The sequence below is a fragment of the Tachysurus fulvidraco genome, chromosome 2 (assembly GCF_022655615.1).
Source record: "Tachysurus fulvidraco isolate hzauxx_2018 chromosome 2, HZAU_PFXX_2.0, whole genome shotgun sequence".
In the NCBI taxonomy this organism is placed as follows: Eukaryota; Metazoa; Chordata; class Actinopteri; order Siluriformes; family Bagridae; genus Tachysurus; species Tachysurus fulvidraco.
In genome coordinates this window covers 31322593-31334055 of record NC_062519.1, presented here as the reverse complement: position 1 = coordinate 31334055, position 11463 = coordinate 31322593, and positions in this window count along the sequence as shown.

The following is an 11463-nucleotide window of genomic DNA, read 5'->3' as shown; positions in this document are numbered from 1 at the left end:
GAATGCATGTAACATAAAAACAGTGTTCCACTTTCCCAGGATGATCTAAAAAAAAAAAACAAGTCTATCACTCAGGTGTCCTGTGCTTGACAGCATTGCCAATAATAGATCTGAACGTTTCATTATGTCTCATACCAGGCTGAGTCACAGGCTTTAAAAATAACAAATAAGACACACCTGAGATGAATTCTGACATATATTACAACTGCTTATGAGCTGTTGTTGGAATGTTCACAATGTTCCTGAATAGATTGAGATGTGCAGACATTTTGTTTTATGGCTCTAATTGGAGTTCACTAATGTTCGTTACGGACAAAAACAAGAAAAAAAATGTTTTAGAAGAATATTAGAAGATTTTTCAGCAAGCTCTGACAGTCTCTCACCCCGAGGCAGGAACTCTCTTCTATGCACGCTCATACTCTTTTCTCTATCTATTTTTAAGGTAAACCTGAATGAATGTACAGTAAATGAGGACCTGTCATCTTGCATGATGGTTGTGAAAAGATGTTAGATCCTGTCGTTGAGATGTCTGCGACTGATTGCACTCATCATAAGCATCTCATTCCAGGATGAGTCACAGATGGAGAAAAAAAAACAAGAAAGGCATACCAAAGGGTATAATGCAAAATACAGAGATGGAATTTAAATGAATGTCTAAGAGTCTGTTCGGGGACAAACATTGCATGTGTTGATGCTTACTATCAGAAACTGGCAACTCTCCTGACGTGTTACATCAATCTGTCTGGCACGCAGGTCTCTGCTTTTCATAGCTTAATACTAGGTTAGAATGAATGCATACCTGCTAAATTCTTAAATCTGATTGGTCAGAAGCTGTTGGTGTTTATTCAATTGCTATTTATATTTTTGTTATTATTAAAAAAAACAATGGAAAATGGAAGGAGTCTCAATGTTAGCGCTTTGTAATAGGTAGTCAGAGGTAAAGCTGTAACTGATCCACCAAAGGAAAGAGGTGTTTGCATGTTTTTGTCTTTTATTAGCTTAAAGAGAAAAAACAGTGAGAGAACAACTGTTTATAACTGCTAAAACATAAGTACATTTTTTGCAGACATTCTACTACATTCATTGTAACTACAAATGTATAAAACGTCCAGTGTGCTGCTGTGTAATTTATATATACTAGTGTAACATTTTATTTTGTGTCTGATGTCACAGATTTCATGAAACTTATTGTTAAACTTTATTAAGTGTTATAACAACATTCGTTTAAAAAGAAAAAAAGAAAATGGATTACATTGTTACAGTGAATTTGTCAGAAAAAATCTCCACAATCATAGTGCTCACGTCTTTTCAGAGTCCAGGTCAGCTGTTCTGCTCACCTTGAGGCTTTGACAGCTGCTTACCCCGAGGGAGGAAAAGCACTCTTATATGTGCTTGTCCACATTATCTTTCTGCTGTAATATAATATAATAAACCTCCTAATGTTTAAAGAAACTGGTTTTGTTCACAGGGGTCACAGAAACACGTCCCCTGAGCGTGCGACTGTACTTCTGACCCCCGGCAGGTAATAACAGCGGCATTGGTTTCATGTGCTACTTCACAGCTCTCACCAGAGCAAGTGTGCTATGAAGTGTAGTGTAAATTAAATGCACATTGCAGAATGGGGAACATTTCATTCACAGAGCACCCGGGCAGGAAAATGTTTAATGTCATAGCACAGAGAGAAGTAATTGAACATTATTTCAGATGTCACAGTGACACCGTGTTTAGTCGGTCATGTTAGTGTCAAAGGTTACAGAATGAAATGCAGCCTTTTATGTCTTACTTGCATCTAACTTATTTTTGATATAACAAAAAGTCATAATTGGTACACAATGTCATACTTGATATCACAGAAGGTGCTGATTACATTTTTTATACAGCAGCTCTGACAGCTGCACATCATAAACACACAGGTTTCTTTAAATGCCATTGTTCTTATACATTATCGTTTCTGTAGTAACATCAGCATAAATTTTCATAATAATTTATATCAGGATAAAACTTATAATAAATAATACATTGATAATACATTGATCGTTTCTTTCAAAAATTCTTGAACGCATTGTCTATAATCAACTGTCTGTCTAACTCTCACAGAACAACCTCCAAGATCCCAACCAGTCTGGCTTTAAAGCAGCTCATTCCACAGAGACAGCCCTTTTGGATGTCTCTGAGAAACTACATGCTGCTAGATCAGCCAAACTGTCATTCGTCCTTATCCTCCTTGACCTTTCAGCAGCGTTTGATACGGTCAACCACAAGACTCTCTTATCCACCCTCAGAAGTCTTGGGATTTGTAGATCAGCTTGGGAATGGTTCACTTCCTACCTGGAAGGACGCTCATATCAGGTAACATGGAGAGGAGTGACATCTGCTCCACGCAGACTCTCCACTGGCGTCCCACAGGGATCAGTACTTGGTCCTCTTCTTTTCTCCCTCTATACTCACTCTCTTGGTGAAGTTATTTCCTCACATGGGTTCTCTTACCACTGCTATGCTGATGATACACAACTTATCTTCTCTTTCCCACCCTCAGATACCTCAGCCTCTGATCGGATCTCAGCACATCTGGCAGAAATTTCATCATGGATGACTGCTCATCAGTTAAAGCTCAATCCTAGCAAAACTGAACTGCTGTTCATCCCAGGTGATTCATCCCCAGGTCATGATCTTGCTATATCCTTGCACAACGATCTGATCTCCCCTTCAGCCACAGCTCGCAACCTTGGGGTAACCATGGACAATGAACTGACCTTTTCCTCTCATGTTGCTAATGTGACTCGCTCATGTCGGTTTCTTCTCTACAACATTAGAAGGATTCGGCCATTTTGTCCACACAGGCTGCTCAGGTACTTGTTCGGTCTCTTGTCATTTCTAGACTGGATTACCGCAACGCACTGCTAGCAGGTCTACCTATGAATGCAATCCGTTCTCTGCAAATGATTCAAAATGCAGCTGCCCGGCTTGTTTTCAACCTGCCAAAGTTCTCGCATACCACCCCGCTGCTGCAGTCCCTCCACTGGCTATCCGTAGCTGAACACATCCGATTCAAAATACTGATGCTGGCCTACAAAGCCAAAAATGGCCCAGCTCCCTCTTACCTAAAAGCCCTCATCTCTCCTCGCACTGCACCCCGCCCCCTCCGATCTACCAGCACTGCTCGACTGGTCCCACCATCTCTCAGGGTAAGAGGCAAGTATACAACAAGACTCTTCTCTGTTCTGGCACCAAGGTGGTGGAATAAACTTCCCCTAGAGGTCCGAACAGATGAGTCACTATTTTCAAGCGGCCGTTGAAGACCTACTTATTCAGGAAACACTTCAACTAGCACTTCTTTTCCTAATCTTTTAAAAAATTGAAAGAACAAAACAAAAAACAAACAAACAAACAAAAAAACACAACCTTTGGCACTTTTTCATTGTAACTTTGAACAAATGTTTTAAACTCATGGTATCTTAAGTATGTAACCTAGTGAGCCAGTATTAATGGATTCAATGTTAGAGATTTAAGCACTTATCGCTCTGGATAAGGGTGTCTGCCAAATGCTGTAAATGTAAATGTAAATGTAAAAATAATAAACTGATAAAACTGGATTAGGAAACAGTAACTGTAATGCTGTAATTTAAGAAAGTGAAGACCTGCAGGGTCTTTTGGGTTTTGTTAACTTAAAAAGAGAATGAAGAAGAAGCCTTTATTCTGTCACATATACATTACAGCACAGTGAAATTCTTTCTTCAAAAATCACAACTTTGGAAGTTGGGGTCAGAGCTCAGGGTCAGCCATGATACAGTGTCTCTAGAGCAGAGAGGCTTAAGGGCCTTGCTCAAGGGCATATCAGTGGCAGCTTGAGCCCCGATCTGCCGATCAACAACCCAGAGCCTTAAGTCACCACTGCTGGTGAAGGCTGATGAAGAAGGCGCTAGACATAGATATGATAATGTTATAATGGAAACTAAATTCTTTCACACAAATTCAACGATGTGACTTTTTTAAAAATAACTTAAAATAGTTAATGTTGTGGAATAAAAGGAATAAAACATGTTACTACATGCTGAGATCAGAAAATAATCAACCTAATGTACGAGGTAACAGTAGCTGTGTCAGAACAGAAGCATCACATGTCTGTGTTCTTGAATATTTTACTACAACAACACAAGTCATTTTTTTCCTTACCAATTCACCAAGACAAGGCTAATATAGCTAAGAAATCACTGAGGCTTCTCATAGACTGCATTCAGTATGACAATAACATCTTCTGGGGAACAGATAGACAGGGAGTCTGCTCTAACATTGTAAAGATTAATCATTTAGAGGTTTTTTAATCATACCTCCTGTTATATGATCCTCCGTCTCCTGTTTGGCATGCGTAAGACTTTAGCTCCAACCTATGTCTTTGTCTGAGGATATTGATCAAACACTTGTGCACTTTATTTGAAGACTGACTCATCTGTGAACAAAATAAATGTTTAAAGCCAATGCCGAGTCAACACACTGTTTAACTTGGACTCATGATAACACTGTTCGGGAGGATTAATCCATAAGCAAAGTCCACTGGCATTTTTTAATCAATGTTTTTTTTTTTTTAATAATCATCAAATATCAATTCAGAACACCTCTTCTGAGTGACGCAGTGTGTGCTTGAAATGATTTATGAAGCTAAAATTACACCTAGGCTTAATAATATAAGATCTCTTTCTTTCAATCACACACACACACACACACACACACACACACACACACACACACACACACACACACACACACACACACACACACACACACACACACGCACACACACACATGCTTGCTGCCATAAATTAAGTATTAAGATGCCTCCCTGTCTTTAGCGGGTAACTATTTACTACCTCCATCACTCTGGAGTGTCCTTGGTTTTTAAAATCCTATATTTAGAGGCTTTTATGTGGGACATGTAGTTTATTTTTAACTCGTCTTTTCCCCATAATGCCCTTCTGCACCACCTCACCCACTCCTTTCGTCCATACAGCTTACTCTCTTATTTGAACAGTATTATCTATAAATTGCATGCTGGTTTGGACTTAATCATAATAACTGAGTAAATGGGACACAATGAGGGTCTCTTTCTGCTGACCCTCTCCTCTCCTGCTCCCAGATGAAAAGCACATGTCTCACCAGAGTTTATTTTTACTCCTCTTTAAAGATGTTAGGGTTAAAAACCACTTCATGGTGCAAGATTGTGGGAGAGCAGCTTTTTCTTCTAATCGGGGAAGGATGTCTTTCAGGAGGAGCAGATGGGGACATGGGGACACAAAAGATAACAATCGAGAAAAGCATCTAGCAGCAACAGGCAAATTAATATTACATTTGATTTATTATAATTGCATAATAAGTAGGAGATAAAATTGCACATATCTGAGAAGTTTTCACTTAGTATAGTATGATGTTTTGCAGGGAAACCTGGAGTAGAAAACCAGTGATGATGTCAAAATCAATACTGTTGATTAATCCTGTTGATTTTGGTCAGAACAAATTGAGCAGCTGTATTGGAAGTGATTTTAGCCTGTGACGTTTCCTAAAGCAATAACAGCCATGTCCATGTGTGTACATCCTGTATTATGTATACGGTTTGTCATTCTAGCTCAAGGCAAATATTGAGACATAATGACGTGATGTCCTCTCTTTTACAAACCCATGTAGACAAACACAAAGTGACTTCTTCAAACAGAATTGCATCCAGTCCTCCCCAGGCTAATATCATACTGTACCAATTTGATTTGATCTATTTTCAATCAGTGTTTCTCATTAGTGATTTTGAGCTTAAGATCTGGATTAATATGATATGATATGATATGATATGATATGATATGATGATGAATAGCAACCTGAGATGAATGAGATGTGCAAGGTTCATGAAAGGTGATACGCATACGGAGCTTTTATTTTTGTGTGCTTATCATGTCTGTCATCTGGATCCAGTAGTAAAATCATCATTGCAGCAAAGAAACATCTTATGACGTAAATGTGACAGAATTTTTGTAATAGTTTTCTTTTTTTTTAAAGTGTGTACAAAACTCAGATCCATGACAGGACTCATAACAGAGGTTCTTATTCAGAACTACATTAGAGAAAAAAATCAAACCTGAATGATAATCTTTAGAATGAACATTTGATCTTCAATGGCATGCTGCTCTATTTCTGTTTTGTTCACTGGTTTCTAACAATGTTGTTTAACCACCTGTGATAATGTTGCTGTGGGATTTAACACTTGCCTTATTTCTACTTAAGAGAGCAGTGCAGCGTTGCTTTAGTTCTTTGTCTGTTCAGCTCTCTCAAACAGATCGGCTTTCAAAACTCCAGCTTTCATTCTAATACCAGCATCAGTGGCATTGATCATTAACTAGTTTATCCGAGTCTCCACTGTAATGGAACTTACACTATCATCAAAACCTGAGTGATATCCCTTATGTTTGAGATTCATTGCTCATTTTTGCAATGACAAATATTTGGGACTAAGTCTCTGGATTTCACTTACACCTCTAAATCCTCACTTTATAGTTGACTTACAATTGATAAGAAGAGTCACAGCTCTTAAGACAATGTATAAATTCATCCTGTCCTGATAGAGTTAAAGCTGTACGAGCTTGGAATATGTGTAACCGTTTTTTACAACAAAAAAGAGCATGACACTAAAATTAAATTAAGACGCAGGAGCCTTATAGTCAGTCCTGCTAGCGTGCAGAGAGCAGTTGCACTCTCAAAGAGTCTCACTGCTTTATGTACATCTATAACCACAGTGAACAGCAAGTGTGTGAGAGTGCAAGCATGGGCATTCCTCTATAGCCCTGGGCTTCAGGCACTTTCAGCTCATCCACATATACTAATCTGTAATCATCCTCAGCTCCAGGCTGTGCTGTCAGTGTACAATTTATGTTTTACTCATTTCTACCTTTTTTATTACATATAGTTTTATTTAAGGTTAGAGGTCTTAAGTTAAGGTTGGTTTTCAACTCAAGTTCTTTTTTTTATAACATCAGTAGCTCACAGCTGTGCCTTGTAATTTGGTGAAATGTTGATGCTGTGATTGAAATGGTCCAGGGCCTGCAATCAGCAGTGTCGTAGATGACGCAAATCTGTCCTGACAGAGAAAAAAAGAGAGATCAGTGTCCTTAGCTGATCTTGAGAAGGAAAGACGGCGAATGTCACAATCCCAGGTATGCTCACACGCGAGGGTTTCCCTCAGAGATCAACAGTTGCTAAGCAACGCCGACAGAAAACAAAACAAAACAAAAATGTTCCTGACGTGTGTTCCTGCCTCCAGCACTCTGTGCTTGGTTCAGTCCCATGCAGTGCAGTACAGCCTTGATAATTACACCACATCAAAGTAAGGCTTCATGTTATGCAAGCACTTCAGGATTCATAACTGGTTAGTTATCTACGTCTCATCACTTTCACTAGTGACCTTTTGAAAGCTGATATACAAAAGTCTCAGATTTAGATCTACTATCTTTGCATGCCATCACATCATCAGACATCTGAATATAGAAACAACGCAATCAACAACAAAGCACATATTAACCTCAGTTCATTCATTTTAAGTACATCTTTTGACCCGACCTTGCACATCATCCAGATTCCACAAATATGTGGACGTGCATGCACAACTTTGGCCGAGTTAACATTAGATGTCAAAGCTTGTTTAAACAATTGCTTCTGCTTGACTAATGAAAAGTCTACACAGTGTGTGACAGCGCAGAAAAACATTGGTCTTTAATGAGGCCGATTCAGCTTCAGGCAGAGTACAGCGTGAAATATAGATTGTGGGATGATTTATGGAGTAATTGTGAGTACAGGCACCTCTCAGCTCTGTCAATGAATAACATCACATCATCAGTGCCCATTCAGGATGAAAGAAGTCAGAGACATAGGACTAACATAACAAAATATGGCTTTTAGGTATGTAGAAGAAAAAGAAGAAGAAGAAGAAGAAGAAGAAGAAGAAGATTTTTCCATTTTATATATATATATATATATATATATATATATATATATATATATATATATATATATATATATATATATTCATAAACTTACTTTAAATATTCATATAAAACATCTCATTACAGAATTTGAAAAATAACATTTCATATTAAAATTGACTTTACTATTATTAAAAAATACTATTTTCATGAAGAATTTTTAAAGCGTTTTTTTCTTACCTTATTATACATTAAGTCTATATGTACTTATATTATTCTATAAGCCATTAGGCTATTCCATGCTTATACTTGTTTTTGTTTTGTCTTAGATTTCCAGCCTAATAACTGCATGTAATCATAAGCCTCAGGTGCTATTCTGATTCACTGATATCTCTCAGGTGAAATGTTTGCCAACAGCCCGCACCATCTTTCCTGTTTGGAAAAACACTTTTATCATTCATTGACTGTGTGTGTGTGTGTGTGTGTGTGTGTGTGTGTGTGTGTGTGTGTGTGTGTGTGTGTGTGTGTGTGTGTGTGTGTGTGTGTGTGTGTGTGTGTGTGTGTGTGTGTGGCCACCCAGACCATAAGCAACACACATACCACAGTGAGCAAAAGAGATTAGATAATACCATAATACTCAGGGGAAATGTCAGCTAGACAGTGTTCAGTTCAAACAGCTATAATACCTGTATCAGACATGCAAACAGCTCAGTGGGATTCTCTGAGATTTTAGTCTGAGGTTCATTTGCCTCCACACATTTGTAAAAATGTCAGCTACATCTGGTTAAACCATGATGAATAACGGTTGTGGTTAGATTAGCATTGGGACAGAGTGCTTCAGCAGAGGTACTGTTTGGTATCTAGGGCTTGATATTGACTCGCAGCACAACAATACCTTTAGGAATCTAGTTCTAGCTGTGTGTGTAAATACAAAATATTCCTGCTATTTTTAAAATTCATTTTAAAAAGAGATTATCGATTCGAGAATATGCTCTAAATTATCGTCAACAACAGTAGAAAGCTAAAGAATCAAAATGAGTCACTTTAATTGTTTTGCAGATGCTCCACATTATTGAATGTAACAAGAAATAGTTAAAAAAAGACCATTCTAAGTAAAAATAAAATAAAAAATTGTGGTATAAGAGGAATACACAGCTTTGGGACAAGCATTTACAGGAAAATAATCAGCTTCACGGAGGTAACAGTAACTCCACTCCATCACATATCACTAATGTTGATTATTATACATTACTATTTATAATATAATGATAAAATGAGTGTTTGGTTCATTACTAGATAAGTTGATAACATCTGGGGTAAAGAGAAAATTGTATTCAGTAAAATTCAACACTAATGTGTGTGCTTTAGCTGTTCATGAAACAAAATGTCATGACATCTCTTCTGAGTGTGAAAAGGGAGACAATATTACTAAAAATGGCTCTTTAAACGTAGTTTCTGTCTAACATTCTTGCAGATGTTTTTATATCATTGCAGGGACAAACTAAGGATTAAACCTATCTGTGTTGCACTGATTCATTATAACATGATGTGGTGTGATGAGTTTCTAATTTTGAAAATGTTTTATGTCTTTTATATCAAAGGTACTTTTTAATTATTAAAGAAGGATATTTCATACTTCTAAAATGCATTTATAGTTTTAATGTTGTGGAACATCTGTAAAACACATTAGTTCCTGTAATAGCTTACTCTATAATAGCTATAAACAGTCTCTCCCTCACTTTCTCCTGAACGTAATAAGACGTCCTGAAGACTCTCCTGTAACAAAATGCTGACACTGGAGACTCCTTTCATGAATTTTAAATAAAAGTCTCCTCATAGAAAATTCACACACATGTACAACTCTATTCTGTTTCTATAGAAACGATAACGTATAAACATGTTCAAACCCGATTCCAAAAAAGTTGGGACACTGTACAAATTGTTAATAAAGAATGCAATGATGTGGAAGTTTTAAATTTCAATATTTTATTCAGAATACAACATAGATGACATATCAAATGTTTAAACTGAGCAAATGTATCATTTTAAGGAAAAAATAAGATTTTAAATTTTATGGCATCAACACATCTCAAAAAAGTTAGGACAAGGCCATGTTTACCACTGTGTGGCATCCCCTCTTCTTTTTAACAATCTGCAAAAGTCTGGGGACTGAGGAGACAAGTTGCTCAAGTTTAAGAATAGGAGTGTTTTCCCATTCTTGTCTAATACAGGCTTCTAGTTGCTCAACTGTTTTAGGTCTTCTTTATCACATCTTCCTCTTTATGATGCACCAAATGTTTTCTATGGGGGAAAGATCTGGAATGCAGGCTGGCCATTTCAGTACCCGGATCCTTCTTCTACGCAGCCATGATGTAATTGATGCAGTATTTGGTCTGGCATTGTCATGTTGGAAAATGCAAGGTCTTCCCTGAAAGAGACGACGTCTGGATGGGAGCATATGTTGTTGTAGAATTTAGATATACCTTTCAGTATTGATGGTGCCTTTCCAAATGTGTAAGCTGCCCATGCCACACGCACTTATGCAACCCCATACCATCAGAGATGCAGGCTTCTGAACTGAACGCTGATAACAACTTGGGTTGTCCTTGTCCTCTTTAGTCCGGATGACATGGCATCCCAGTTTTCCAAAAAGAACCTCAAATTTTGATTTATCTGACCACAGAACAGTTTTCCACTTTGCCACAGTCCATTTTAAATGACCCTTGGCCTATAGAGTTTTAGCCAGCAACGGCAAATGGCACGGTGGATTGTGTTCACCGACAATGTTTTCTGGAAGTATTCCTGAGCCCATGTTGTGATTTCCATTACAGTAGCATTACTGTATGTGATGCAGTGCCGTCTAAGGGCCCGAAGATCACGGGCATCCAGTAGGGTTTTCCGGCCTTGACCCTTACGCACAGAGATTGTTCCAGATTCTCTGAATCTTTGGATGATATTATGCACTGTAGATGATAATAACTTCAAACTCTTTGCAATGTTTCTGTGAGAAACTCCTTTCTGGTATCGCTCCACTATTTTTCGCCGCAGCATTGTGGGAATTGGTGATCCTCTGCCTATCTTGACTTCTGAGAGACACTGCCACTCTGAGAAGCTCTTTTTATATGAAATAATGTTGCCAATTGACCTAATAATTTGCAACTTGTTGTTGCAACAGCTGTTCCTTGTATGTACATTTAACTTTTCCGGCCTCTTATTGCTACCTGTCCCAACTTTTTTGTAATGTGTAGCTCTCATGAAATCCAAAATGAGCCAGTATTTGGCATGACATTTCAAAATGTCTCACTTTCAACATTTGATATGTTATCTATATTCTATTGCGAATAAAATATGTTTATGAGATTTGTAAATTATTGCATTCCTTTATTATTCACAATTTGTACAGTGTCCCAACTTTTTTGGAATGAAGTTTGTAAAAATACAGGCATGTGATTTGTTTCACAGCACTACTGCCAGAGCTGCTGTTATTGAAATGTACTGGACACCTTCT